Raw genomic sequence first — 14,793 nt, 5'->3', positions numbered from 1 at the left:
CATGATTTTTTTTCAAGGATTCGAAGGAAAAATTATAATTATATCGTTATTTAAACCATTTTTAAGTTCCTTTCATTACTACTATAATATTTCTTCGTATAATAATTTGATAACATTGCATACTATTCTCCTAAAATTAAATATTCTCAATTTGATAAAGTTTTATAAATATCAGTTAAACTGGTTAATTTATTCAGATTATTGAACAATATATATTTTTCTTTAAATAGTATAAAATGCATTGAATCAAATGTTACAATATAGTATAGATATAACTTTTATTTGAAAATTCAAAATATAAAAATAATTCAAAATATTTGTACAATATTATCTTGATCAATGAATATTATTTATGTAGAAGAATTCTTTTTTAAAAGCTAGTTTTTTAAAGTGAAAAATAAAAAATAAATCGATTTAATATATTATCGTAGTTTTAATAAATCTCGTGAGATCGCATATCAAATTTTGAATATTTTTAAAATCGGGACAAGTCCCAAAAATAATAATGCGCTACCAGTGAAGTCAGTAATTTTAATATAAATAATCAATTGACTTGATCTTATTTATAAAAAATTCACATTATTGGTAAGATATTCTCGCCAAACTTGTAATTTAAATTTACTAAACGTAGAATGTGACGATGTTTTTCGGCCGGGTCATGTAGTCAAATTTCGAGTATTTTTTTAAGAATGGACCAAGTTCTCATTTCAAATTGGAATAAAATAAAATGCTTTGACTCATAATAATTCGAACTCATCTAAATATGTAATACCATTATAGATTATTTATATATAAGCGATTCTATTTTCAATATTTTTTAAAAAAATTATATATGTACATTTTAATTACTTTTTATAATAATAAAATATGTTAAAAATATATAAGATACATTTCCAAACCAAAAAAAGATTAATAAATAAGATAATGATTCATTTATGTATTATGTGTGATTTTGTATCCGAAATTTAATTCTTTAAAATTAACTATACAAATATTCAAGTAACTATCTTTTTTTTTTCCGGATTTCAAGTAACTATCTTTAAAATTAAATAAAATATTTATTTAGCACACTTACATATTATGTGTATGATAAAAAACACATGTGACATTATGAAATAAACAGGATTGCCTTGCTAAACAATGAGCCACCCTATTTGCTGACCGTTTAATAAAACAAAAATCAGCATCTGCAATATCATGCAATAGCTGTTTACAATCAGATATTACCAAACCAAATGTAGAAACTAGAGACACTGAGGATCTTAGAGCTTGGACTACTTTGATGCAGTTTGTCTCTATAATAACTTTATTCCACTGCTTTGTTTTGACCCAACTTAAAACCTCCTTAAACGCCAAAGTTTCTGCAAGATCAGCTTTTACCCTCCCGAATCGACACACGGACCTAGCTTCAATCAACTTCCCTGTATAATCTCTAGCAGCAAACCATGACCAAACCTGTTCTCATTCTTGAAAATAGCTGCGTCCACATTTATCTTGATTGTATCCCGATCTGGTATCTTCTATTGCTCTTTGCCATCTATTGAGTGCGTTTCTGCCGTAGACGAAGTGAAATTCTTTGATTGAGCAACAAGCCATTGATCAAAAGTAAGATGTGCTACACGAACTACCTCGTCGACATGAGTATAGGTGTTTTGCCAGACTACCAAATTCCGAGCTTTCCATATGGACAACATAATCATTCCCACCTCTACTACTTTTAATTTGCCATACCTGTCCATAACGGAAATCAACCAGTCACTAAGAAGTTGATCATCATCTGCATCGGTTACATCACCTATTACCTGATAGCAGGCTTTAGCAAAATCACAGGAAACCAAACAATGCACTGTAGTTTCCTCTCTAATATTACACATTGGACACTCACTTGAAATAGGAACATACTTCAGTTGTAATGCGGTTTCGTTGGTAAAAAACCATTGCAGGCCCTCCATAGAAAGTTTTTCACCTTCGGTGGAATTTTCAAATTCCACAAGTTTCTCCAAAAACCTGAATTTGCATTCAAATTCCAACCTCCTTTCAATTCTTGAACTAACTTGAACACACTTCTGACTGAATAAGCTCCAAACTCCTCCTTAGCCCAATATTTTCTATCCTCTTCCCATCTGCAACTAAGAGGAATACCAAGAATGAGAAATTGATCTCTCTCCGAAAATATATCTTCTAACACTTCAGTGTCCCATTCTTTAACTTCCACTTTCATCAGACTACTAACATATTGATTATCAAGGGCTGCATAATTACTAACGACATACGGATGAACATCATCATTAAGCCAAGGATCTCCTAAAATTCTAACTTTATCCCCAGACCCTATTCTCCACCTTAGACCTGCTTTGAGTAAACTTTGCGTAGCCCATATGCTTCGCCATATAAAACTCGGATTGCTCCCCAAGCCTGCTTCTAGAAAATTACTTGAAGGATAGTAGCGAGCCTTAAATACCCTTGCAGCCAGGGACATCTCATTATTAAGCAACCTCCAAGCCTGTTTACCCAACAAAGCCAAATTGAAATCATGCAGCTTCCTGAACCCCATACCTCCCAAATATTTTGGCTTACATAAATTGTCCCAACTAGCCCAATGAATTCCCTTGTCTGCCTTATTGCTTGACTGCCACCAGAAGTTACACATGAGCTGTTCTATTTCTCTGCACATATCCATTGGTAAGAGAAACACGTTCATCGCGTAGGTAGACAATGGTTGAACAACTGTTTTTAACAAAATCTCTTTTCCAGTTTTTGAAATGATCTGCCCATACCAAGAAGCCAGCTTTTTCCGTACTCTTTCCTTTAGAAAGCCCAGAATAACATTCTTGTTTTATCCCATCGTATTTGGAAGGCCCAAGTACAAGCAATTATCCGTTGCTTCCGACATTCTCATCAGATTACAGACCTCCCCTCGAGTCCTGTCATCTGTGTTTCTGCTAAAAAATATAGAGGACTTCTGATAGTTGACCTTCTGTCCTGAAGCAGACTCATACACTTGAAGCAGTTGACTGACTTTAGATGCTTCACTAGTCGTTGCTTTACAATACAAATAGCTGTCATCAACAAAAAATATGTGAGAAATTGAAGGAGCACCATTAGCTACCCTACATTCATGAATCCACCCTTTTTGAATATAACCATTTATAAGAGCTGTGAATCCCTCATGACAAATGATAAATAAGTAAGGGGAAATCAGATCTCCCTGGCGAATTGTTAGGGCGGAAACACGCGCTAATAATACAGGCAAGTATACGCGTTCGCAAGTAATATAGAATACTTTTTAGTTCGTTCCCACAGAGACTCAGACTAATTATTATTCAATTAAACTCACTCACCAATGTATAATTACTTCTCAATGTTAAGACACTAACACTTAGAATTGTTGACTAAATATTAACTACAATTAACTACTTAATTAACCACTTAATTAACACTTCGAATTAACAATATTAAAACACTCATGAGATCACAACTTCATTACTACTTCCTTCAATAGTTATTGTTATTACCCTTAGCCTACAACAGTGATGATATTAATCGAATAACACGAAACTGATAAAAGCCAACTTTCATTGTACTAATACCATTCTATCAAGCATCCACAATTTATCTGAAAAGTGGCCAGTACGCCACATAACCCAAATGAAACTCTGCGAAAAGCAAACGTGCCAAATGGACAAGTGAAGGTAGTCTTTTCTTGATCCTATGGTGCAATACAAATCTGATTATACCCCGAGTAGTCATCCAGAAGACAATAATACTCATGACCAGCCAACCTGTCAAGCATCTGATAAATAAATGGAAGAGGGAAGTGATCCTTCCTCGTGGCCTTGTTCAACTTTCGGTAATCCATGCATACTCTCCATCCCGTAACTGTTCGAGTGGGGATGAGCTCATTCTTCTCATTTTCTACCACAGTGATACCTCCCTTCTTAGGCACACATTGTACGGGGCTCACCCAAGAACTGTCAGAAATAGGATAAATGATGCCTGCATCCAGCCATTTCAGAATTTCTTTCTTCACCACCTCCTTCATGATAGGATTAAGTCTGCGCTGCTGCTTAACAGTTGGCTTACTACCCTCCTCTAGCAGAATCTTATGCATACAATATGAAGGGCTGATCCCTTTGATGTCTGCTATGGTCCATCCAATAGCCGATTTGAATTCTCTCAAAATCCTTAAGAGCTTGTCTTCCTCACTACCTGAAAGGTCAGATGCAATAATAACAGGTAAAGTAGATGCATCACCTAAAAAAGCATACCTCAAGTGTTCAGGTAATGGCTTGAGCTCCAAGGTAGGTGCTTCCTCAATTGATGGTTTGAGATTTCCTTCAGCATTCTTGAGGTCAGAAGTACCAAGAGATTCAAATGGCATGTCCAGCTTTCACCTCCAGGGAGAAGCATTCAAATATTGTAATTGCTCGTTGCCATCTTCATCATCACTGTCAAAATCCCCCACTAAGGCCTTTTCTAATGCATCAGACATTAGCATATGATCGAGTTCTGAAGTAACCGCATAATCAATCACATCCACTTTTAAGCTCTCCTCATCTTCTGTAGGGAATTTCTTTGCTTTGAATATATTGAAGGTCACATCCTGATCCTGCACCCGTATAGTAAGTTCACCTTTCTGCACATCTATCAAGGTACGGCCAGTAGCCAAGAAAGGTCTTCCCAAAATTATGGGAATCTTCTTATCTTCCTCGAAATCCAGAATAACAAAGTCTGCAGGAAAGAAGAGCTTATCCACCTTGACTAGCACATCCTCCACTATGCCCCTTGGGTAAGTAATAGAACGATCAGCCAATTGTAGAGACATGTAGGTGGGTTTTGGATCAGGCAAATCCAACTTTTTAAAGATCGACAACGGCATCAGATTGATGCTTGCTCCCAAATCACAAAGGCACTTGTCAAACGACAACTTGCAAATGGTGCAAGGAATGGTGAAGCTACTTGGATCTTTAAGCTTTGGAGGTAACTTTTGCTGCAGAACAGTGCTGCATTCTTCCGTTAGAGCAACGGTCTCAAGGTTATCCAGTTTCACCTTCCTTGAAAGAATACTCTTCATAAACTTCGCATAACTAGGCATTTGCTCCAGAACCTCAGCGAACGGTATATTGATGTGAAGTTTCTTGAACACCTCCAGAAACTTACCGAACGGCTTATCCAGCTTTTGTTGCTGCAATCTCTTAGGGAAAGGTGGTGGAGGATAGAGCTGTTTCTCCCCTGTATTACCCTCAGGCAGAGTGTGTTCAACAGTAGTCTTCCTTGGTTCCGCCGCTTTCTCCTTTTGCTTAGCTTCTTCATCTCTAACTTCAGCTTCTCCTTCTTTTGCCTTTTCAGCATCAGCAACTTTCCCAGACCTTAAAGTAATAGCTTTGACTTGCTCTTTAGCTTCCTTCCTGCCTGGCTGTGGCGCCCCAAAACCCGGGGTCAGGAGTCTCGGAAGCCACGCTATCTAAACTCACACAACTCACACTACAATATGTAAATACTCACGCTTCACGACCCCACACTTAACACACACACACTACAGGTTATTGTCTTGGAAACGAACCATTACTACTAGAGAATTTTATTACAACCCAAATGTAATTAGTCTTACCGGGGGTGACCTTTAAGTAAGGTTAATCCGCCGACTGAATATACGCTTCTTATTTCTTAGTTTACATAAACCATACTTATAGATAAGCCGAACTATAAACAACTGAAAACTAATCCTGCTTATTCCGACTACCTGAGGTACTGCACCAAACAATCTACGGAACAGCTGGCTAGTCGGGTAGCTCTCTCAGCTGTCAGTGCCTGGCGTAACTCAGCAATGCGGGCAGATGCTGCCGTGATCTCAGCATTAAACTGACTCACTACCCAGTCGTGTACGGCTACATGCATGGTCGCCGGTGGTGGTAGAGGTGAGTCTGGGTCGCTAGAGGATATGTTCCGGACCTCATGGAACTGTGCGCGTATCGCCTCCTCATCATCGTCATCAGTATAGGACATAGGGCTCTGGATCCCTCGGGGTGGTGTAGGAGAGCGAATAGCCTGGTGTGGGTACATCTCTACATCTCTCCATACTACGCCATTAGCTACGGGGACAGGAAGCTCAGTCTCCTCCTCTAGGACATCCTCAGTAGGGTCATCGTCTGAATCATCAATGGGTGGGCTCTCTGGCTCAGGAATAGGGTTATGCTCAGGAATCATCAAATCATCAACAGGGTCAACCTCCCTCCTAGGCTCCACTGGTACCTGACACAATAGGCAAGGTGTTACTAACTTATAGTTGGAATTCCCTTGAGGGTAAAACAGTCAAGACTACCCGTGTAGCCCGACGACGAACTCGACTTGAGCTCTAATTGATTGTTTTATTATTCTTAGGTCTACATATTTTATATCCTATCGTTTCCAAGATTTGATAACCTAAGGCTCTGATACCATTTCTGTGGCCCCCCAAAACCCGGGGTCAGGAGTCTCGGAAGCCACGCTATTTAAACTCACACAACTCACACTACAATATGTAAATACTCACGCTTCACGACCCCACACTTAACACACACACACACTACATGTTATTGTCTTGGAAACGAACCATCACTACTAGAGAATTTTATTACAACCCAAATGTAATTAGTCTTACCGGGGGTGACCTTTAAGTAAGGTTAATCCGCCGGCTGAATATACGCTTCTTATTTCTTAGTTTACATAAACCATACTTATAAATAAGCCGAACTATAAACAACTGAAAACTAATCCTGCTTATTCCGACTACCTGAGGTACTGCACCAAACAATCTACGGAACAGCTGGCCATTTCCTACCCGTTTCCTGGCTGTGGTTCTCATGGCAGGCATCTTGATTCATTGTTGTATTGTGTCAATTTAAGAAAACAAGTGTGAGCTAAGATGCTCAGCATAATAATGTACAGTATCAAAATGACTGTAATAATAACATCATATATTATATATATATATATATGTTTTATTGAAAAGTAGATTTCTCGGTGTCCCACACCTTCTTATGAGAATAATTCTTTTAAGGGGTTTTTATAACCTGCGAATACCTTAATAGTAATCCCAGCACCTAGGCTTGGGTTACGGTATTGCATATCAATTCCAATTGGAAGATTTTGGACATCTCACAGGAGCCACCGTATACGATGATCAGTTGTCTTACGGAAAGTAACCATCTTTACTAGTAAAAGGACTAATACCGTCATCTCTCGGGTATCACCCTGGCCGCATTCGGGCTACGTGTCCCATTTTCGGGTATACACATACTTCACAAGTTCCTGAGTACACAAAGTACCTTCGCCTGCGGTACCTTTGGTAGCCCATCCAGCACACGTAGTACTAGAGTCTGCCCCTCCATTGTCCTTCAACAGAATTCTATCCATCCCGGGAACTTGAACCACATCGAAGTTCCCCAAGCGTTTTGCTTGTTGATAGAGATAATTTATCTTTTTAGAATATAAGTGTATATATATGTATATACGTACTTCCGAGAATTTTGGAGGAAGTACTAGGGATGTGAGTTGACCGTTGTCAACAGATAATTTAATAAGGGGAAAAGTTTCTTCTTGAAACTATATTCAATAATAATAATAAGTCGGGATAATATTCACCGACGATCTGAAATTATTCGAATGATACTTCTAAATCAGAAGGTATATCAGGATCTATGATCTTTAAATCAATAACAATCCTTAAATAAATAATCATTAATTAAATAGTAGTCTATAAATAATTAAATGATAATTGATATTCATCATACCTCGAATGAGTTATTCTTTTAAAAGATTTATTTAAATAGTGTTCCTCAACTAGTTTGTGTTTACATAATTAATAATCTATAATGATTAATCGGGTTTGGAATAAATAAACGTTGAAGTATACTACTCCTATAATAAAGGAATACGTATATAATATTTAATATCTGAATCAATAAAATATAGTTAAGGGAGTATGCTCATTGGGAAATCGTTTTAAAAGTTCGAGGTGTTTTATTGTTTCGTAAGTGGACGATGAGTCCCTTTAAAACGTACTACTATGGATTTATATCCGTCCTATAATACCTTCGGAACGATTCCCGGGTTTTATCTTAAATCCCGACCGACCCTCGGTCTTCTATCATACATTACGCTTAAAGCGAAATAACATTTCACGATATATACTTATCGTACAACATCACTATATCATGCGAAAATTCAAAACTACGTATCATGGCAAACATGGTATTTATACGATGATAGTAAAAAAATCTTTTCACAACACAACAGTAAAATGGAGTTGGGTTTGTAAACTTGCCTGGGTATCTCGAGGTGGAGGATGCTCTAGGTTCCGCTCGGAAATCTATGACCATAAACACATTTCATTTCGTTAGGTTCCGTCCTAATTCTCGGTAACTCGCACTCATGCGCTTCTCATTATACATCCTCTCAACTCATACTACCCTTAAAATTTCTTTTAAGTCATAAACACTTTATGATCACTTCATTTTCCTAATTATCTTGAGTTCATTCTCATTATCGTTGTCGGCTCCGCTTAAGGATTCTTACGGTTTCTACTCGCGCGGTCTCGGCTCCGACATTTTTTATAAAATTGAGAAATCATTATTTTCACTTGAAACTTTTATGACAGTTAGGAAACTCCACATGTTACTCTCTGTAAAAATTTCATGATTTATGAATACTTTTAAGTCTATCCTTTATATTTTCAAAGTTCGTGATTTGTAGCAGTTTTTGTTGCATAAAACACTTTTACTAAAACGATCATAACTTTTGATCCGTAAATCGGAATTAAGCGATTCAAGCGCCTAAACGATCCTTATTACATTTTCTATCTTAAACAAATGTTATTTCTCAAGAATCTACAGTTTACAACTTCGAGACTTTCTGCAGAAACTTAAAGTTACGGTTTGTTGTTTTTAACGAAGTTACGTTTACGATCGGGGTTTCGTTTATGCCTTAACTATCAACACAACCACCAACAATCATCATTTCATCAATGCACAAACTCCTCTCAAGAACATCATGTTCTTGAGGCAACAACAACCAAACTTAAATCTACTTAACTTAATCATCAAGATTTCATAAACAACACTTAGTAAGCTAGGTTTACTAACACCCACTAAATGGATCTTAAACATGAACCTTAAATAAAGTTAGGTCAAAGATTTTTACCTTTTTTGAAAGCTTGAGATGTGTTCTTGAGGATGGTGGAGGCTTGGAAGTGCTTGGTATGATTTTTGGAACCTAAAACCACCATTAAAATCAAGAAACCAAAGAGAGGTTACTATTCACACTATTCACTAGTGAGTTTCTTGAATTTATTCCACCCATCAAACCTTGATAAAAAGAGATGAAAGATTTTTCTTACCTTAGTTTAGTTGCTAGGAGGCTTGGGAAATAATTTTGGGATTTTACAAGAACTAGAGCTTGAAGTTTTGAATTGCAATTTCTCTATTTTCTTCAAAATAGCCGAATGGGAGCTTTTGGGGGTGGGGGGGGGGGTATTTATAGAACTTGGTTGCTTTTCTTGGATGATTTCTAGGTTGCTTCTTGGAAGATGACTTGATATCTTTGCAAGTTGATCTTTATTCTTCCTAGGATAGCTTAGGTTTATTCCTTGTCTCCAAATCCATGGACAAATCTTTGTAGCTTGCTAGCTTACAAGCTAAACTACAAGGTTAGCTCCTTAGCACACTTTTTGCTAGCTAGCTTGGTCATCCTAGGGTTAGCTTACTATTTGATGAAGTAACCATGGTTACTTCCTTACCATGGTTTAGTTAGTGCGTTACGTTTAATTAATCGTTTACGTGTTCGCTCGGTTACTTAAACGTTCTCCGCAATACTTATTCGTAAATGGTTCGCAATGTAATTCTTTTCGTTTCTATTCCTTATATTTTTATTTATCCTAATTGAATATAAATCTGTAGTATTTTAATCTCGTAATTATATTGTGATTCCCGTAGTCCTTGATAAGTCGTAATTACGATCATTTTTCAAAGTTCGTTTTCTTCGAAAACTAATAGCGTTTACATACACTTATTTGGTACGTATAGTCGTAATATCTATTCCGAAACTCATTTTCTTATGCACTATATAGTGTGGGCTCAAAATTTTTCCCGTCTGTCAGGGTTACTATTCATTAAACATTTTACAGGATCTCAAAAATTCGAGTTATTACAGTCTTCCCCTCTAACAAGGATTCCGTCCCAGAATCGATTAGAAAAAAAATAAGTGGGGATATCTATTCCTCATGGTGTCTTCAAGTTCCCAAGTTGATTCCTCAACATTTTGATTTCTCCACAAGATCCTAACTAGCTTCACCGTTTTGTTCCTCAACACTTCTTCTTTCTAGTCCCTTATCCTAACTGGCTGCTCGATGTAGGTCAGATCTGGTTGTAAATCTACCTGCTCGTACTCTATTACATGTCGGGCATCGGCATGGTACTTTCTCAACATAGATACGTGAAACACGTTGTGTACTTGTTGCAAGTTAGGAGGCAAGGCGAGCTCGTAAGCTAGAGGTCCTATCCTCCTCAAAATTTCAAAGGGTCCTATGAATCTGGGACTCAACTTCCCTTTCTTTCCAAATCTCATCACTCCTTTCCACGGAGATACCTTCAATAACACCGAATCTCCTACTTCATATTCCCTATCCTTTCTGGTCTGATCGGCGTACTTCTTTTGTCTGTCCTGGGCTGCTTCCAGTCTCTTCCTAATGAGTTTCACCATTTCTCTGGTCTGCTGGACTAACTCTGGTCCTAATAGCTTGTGTTCTCCAACTTCATCCCAACACAGGGGAGAGCGACATCTTCTCCCGTAAAGAGCTTCATACGGGGGCATTCCTAGGCTAGCGTGATAGCTATTGTTGTAAGAAAATTCTATCAGGGGTAAACGATCATCCCAATTTCCTTTGAAGTCGATGGCACATACTCGCAGCATATCTTCTAGGGTCTGTATAGTTCTTTCGCTTTGTCCATCCGTCTGGGGGTGGTAAGCGGTACTCATGTTTAGTCTGGTGCCTACACATTCCTGGAAGTTTCTCCAAAATCGGGAATTAAACCTCGGGTCTCTATCTGACACTATGGCTACAGGAACGCCGTGTCTTATTACAATTTCCTTCAGGTAAATATCTACCAACTTGTCTACGGTGTACCTTTCGTTGATTGGTAGGAAGTGTGCGGACTTGGTCAGTCTATCAATGATAACCCATATAGCATCGTGATTGGTCTTTGTCCTAGGTAAGCCTGTCACAAAATCCATGGCTATGTGTTCCCATTTCCATTCCGGAATTTCTAGGGGTCGTAACAGTCCACTAGGTCCCTGGTGTTCCGCCTTCACTCTTTGGCATGTCAAGCACTTGCTAACCCACTCCGCTACTTCTCTCTTCATGTTAGGCCACCAATAATATTCCTTAAGGTCACGGTATATTTTCGTACTTCGTGGGTGGATTGAATATCTAGAGCTGTGCCCTTCATGCAACAGCTCATCCTTTAATTCTTGCACATTCGGAATCCAAATCCGGGACGCATACCTCATGATCCCTTCCTCATCCTTCTCGCATCTCACTTCCTTACCGGTCAATGTCCCTTTTTCCTCGCTCATCTTCTTTTCCTGACATACTCGTATCTTTGTAGTCAGTTCTGCTACTAGCTTAATCTCTAATAATCCTTCCGTTCCCTTACCGGTCATTCTTACGTCGATTTCCATCTTCTTAAATTCCGTTAACTAATTCCTCCGATGTCATTATCATTTTGAGTCTTTCCTTCCTACTAAGGGCGTCAGCCACCACATTGGCTTTACCCGGGTGATACAAAATTTCACAGTCGTAGTCCTTTATCAACTCTAACCATCTCCTCTGTCTCATGTTTAGTTCCTTCTGAGTAAAAATATATTTGAGGCTTTTATGGTCAGTATAGATCTCGTATTTCTCACCGTATAGGTAATGTCTCTAAATTTTTAGGGCAAATACTATGGCTGCTAATTCTAGGTCATACGTAGGGTATCGACTCTCATACTCCTTCAATTGTCGAGAGGCATACGCTATAACCTTGCCATGCTGCATTAGTACACATCCTAATCCTTTAAGTGATGCGTCGCTGTATATCACAAACTCTCCCTTTCCATCGGGAAGAGCGAGCACTGGTGCTGACACCAACCTCTTTTTCAGTTCTTGAAAACTCTCTTCACACTTTTCTGTCCATACGAACTTTTCTGCCTTCCGGGTAAGTCTAGTCAGTGGACCGGCTATCTTAGCGAATTCTTACACGAATCTTCGGTAATATCCTGCTAAACCCACGAAACTCCTAACCTCTGTTGGGGTTGCTGGTCTTTCCCAATTGGATACCGCCTCTATCTTGGCGGGGTCAACTAAAACTCCTTTGCTACTCACCACATGTCCTAAAAACTGAACTTCTCTCAGCCAAAATTCGCACTTCGAAAATTTGGCATACAATTTCTCATTCCTCAAGATTTCTAAGACTATCCTCAAATGTTCCGCATGTTCTTGCTCTGTCCTTGAGTAGATCAGAATATCATCTATAAAAACTATCACACATATGTCCAGGTACTTTTTGAACACTATGTTCATCAAATCCATAAAGGCTGCGGGTGCATTGGTTAATCCAAACGACATGACTAAGAACTCATAGTGTCCATACCTAGTGCGAAAAGCAGTCTTTGGTATATCTTCCGGTTTGATTTTTAACTTGTGATATCCTGTCCTTAAATCTATTTTGGAAAAATGTACAGCTCCTTTGAGTTGGTCGAATAGGTCGTCAATTCTGGGAAGAGGGTACCTATTCTTTATAGTCAGCTTATTCAGCTCTCGATAGTCTATACATAATCTCATGCTGCCATCCTTTTTCTTTACGAATAGTACTGGTGCTCCCCATGGTGACACACTGGGCCTTATCATTCCGTTATCTAATAATTCTTGCAGTTGAGAAGCTAGTTCTTTCATCTCAACTGGGGCTAACCTATATGGGGCCTTGTATACGGGTGCCGTTCCTGGTGCTAACTCTATAGCGAACTCTATTTCTCTGTCATGTGGTAATCCTGGTAAGTTTTCTGGAAATACATCCTCGAATTCGTTTACTATGGGTATGTCCTGTATGTTGGGGACCTCCTTCTGGGTATCTATCACATAAGCCAAATAGGCCTCGTTACCTTTCCTCAACAATCTTTTTGCTTGAAGCATGGTCAAAAATTTCTGGTTCTGTCGTTGACCTTTAAACACTATTTCTTTATTATTCTGCACTCTTATCTTAACTTTCTTCTGTTCACAATCTATTTGCGCTCCGTTACGGGATAACCAATTCATTCCTAAGATCACATCAAATTCTCCTAACGCGAATGGTATTAAGTCGACCTCGAAAATCTCCTCTTCTAATTTCAGCTTGCACTTAGGGTATATTTGATTTACAGGGATTATTTCTTTGTTTGCTATTTCCACTCGTAATACCTCACGTAAGGGTATGGCATTAAGTTTTAACTTGGTAGCAAAATCTTGAGATATAAAAGACTTGGTTGCTCCAGAATCAAATAGGACATTTGCATGTTCGAAATTTAACAAAAGGGTACCTGCTATCACGTCAGTGTTTCGGACAACATCCTGAACAGTCATGTTGAAGGTCCTAGCGGCTGGAGGTCGGTTAGATGCAGCTCTACTCATTCCCGAGGCTGGGGGCTTCAACGTTGGGCAATCCCGCTTCATGTGTCCTACCTTCCCACATTGGAAACACGTTACTTTGGGCCGGGTGCAACTGTTGGCAAGGTGCCCGATTTGGTCACACAGGTAACATCTCAGAGGGGCTCTTGTCTGGTTACACACTCCAAGGTGCCTCTTCTTACAGGTTTGACATTCTGGGATTGGGGCACGTGGTTGGCTATGAAATGTTACCCTAGATTGTCCGCCGCCCTGGCCAACGCTCTCACTTGGGGCCTTTCTGAATCCGGGGCCTCTTGCATATTGGGACACTGCTCCCCTGACGAACCTACTTGGAAGGCTCCTGTTTCCGGTTCCTATTCCTTGGCTTCCTATCTTCCTCTTCCTATTCTCCTTTTCTTTCATAGTCTGCTCACTACCAGCTTCAACAATCGAGGCTTTCTGTACTAAGGTGGCATAGTCTGTTAGTTCTAACACTGCTACTCGGTTCTGTATCCATTGTTTCAGACCAAGCTGGAACCTTCGCGCTTTCTTTTCTTCAGTATTCACAAACTCAGGCACAAATCTAGACAACTCAGTAAATTTGGCCTCATATTCTGCCACGGTCATCTTATCCTGTTTCAACTCTAGAAACCTAATCTCCATCTGGGTTTCCATAAACCTAGGGAAGTACTTGTCTAAGAACAGTCGGGTAAATCTATCCCATGGGATTACAACATCAGTTTCTAGGTTTCGTTTGGACTCCCACCAATAGTTAGCTTCTCCTTTCAACATGTAAGAAGCGAAAATGGTCTTATGTCGTTCCTCAACTCCTAGTATCTCGAAGGACTTTTCTATCTCTTTGATCCAGGCCCGTGCTTCAACGGGGTCAGCAGATCCTAGAAACTCTGGGGGTTTGAGGGACTTGAAGGCTCTAAAGACAGTAGCTGCAGTCTGTTGGGCAGCAGGGGGCTGTGGCGGAATAGGCTGTTGGTTCAGACTTGCTCTTAGCAGTTCCATAAATTCATTTACGGGGTTCCCTCCCTGATGGGTATCCTCAGCCTCTTCTTCTACATATTCTTCCTCATCATATTCATTATAGTCTATGTCTTCTTCACTTTCCTCATTCACTACTGGGTCAC

This window comes from Apium graveolens, chromosome 3 (assembly GCF_009905375.1).
Source record: "Apium graveolens cultivar Ventura chromosome 3, ASM990537v1, whole genome shotgun sequence".
Classification (NCBI taxonomy): Eukaryota; Viridiplantae; Streptophyta; class Magnoliopsida; order Apiales; family Apiaceae; genus Apium; species Apium graveolens.
The sequence above is the reverse complement of the archived record's forward strand: the minus strand, read 5'-3'. Positions refer to the sequence as shown.